Raw genomic sequence first — 1,005 nt, 5'->3', positions numbered from 1 at the left:
CCAGCACCTTTAAAATAGCTTATACTGTCATTTAAAACCATCATCCTTATGGGCACCAACTTTTAGTTACCCATAAGGGAGGAGGTCCCCATGACGTGACTGTGTAAACAGATTAAAGTCCCCAAGATGTGATAAAAACAAGAACAGGTGCGCACACACACACTCACAGGCCGGTCCGTCAGAAACTCCCAGGCCTTTTTCTCTCCACATTTTGCTCCTGGGTTGTTGCATGATTAAGATAAAAACTCCAGATGACAAACTAATCTGGGTATTTCAATCTTATTTCTGAAAAGTCAAGAAAAGACACTTGTTATTTTTGCTAAAGGCAATAACTCGGGATTGTGTTTCTTGTGTTGATGGAGGAATGTGTAAATGGCTTTGCATTGTTCAAGAGCCTTTCCTCCACTGAGGAGCTCAAGTAGTTGAAGAAAAACTCCAAGGAATCTTTAAAATAACGTGCAGAACAGCCAGGTCCACTTTACTTGTGACCAGGATGAGTAAGGGGAAGGGTCGGGGTCAGAAGGAGGTCAATCCTGAAGATACTTCTTCACATTTCTGATTATTAGAGCTTATTTAACCTTTTTTCTGTTTTCCAGAAGTCAGAATGTTAATGTCAGGTTTAAAGTGTTAGTTTGGAAAAACCAGTTGGATTTTATACTGCTGCTAAGCAAAAGTGATGCTTTATTTTTCTCATGAGTCAAAAACTTACCTAAACTGAGGCCTACTCAAAATAATCAGGATCAGTCTAATATTTCAACATGCGCTAAGGGTAAACATCATTAAATCTAGCATAATTAAATTAATATTTCCAACACTGGGCTGGGGGCCATGAAGAGATGATCAGTGATTTATCACCAGGAATGAGGAGAAATGGCTTCAGGTGTGACACACCATCACCAACCTGAACTTCAGGTCAGAAAAACTCCACAGGCTGAATTGTTGAAGGACTAAAGACATTTTGTTCCTCTGTCAGATCATCAGTGAAGGTTTATAAAGCCTCCATTC

This window comes from Poecilia reticulata, linkage group LG7 (assembly GCF_000633615.1).
Source record: "Poecilia reticulata strain Guanapo linkage group LG7, Guppy_female_1.0+MT, whole genome shotgun sequence".
Taxonomy (NCBI): domain Eukaryota; kingdom Metazoa; phylum Chordata; class Actinopteri; order Cyprinodontiformes; family Poeciliidae; genus Poecilia; species Poecilia reticulata.
This window is presented reverse-complemented; position numbering follows the sequence as displayed.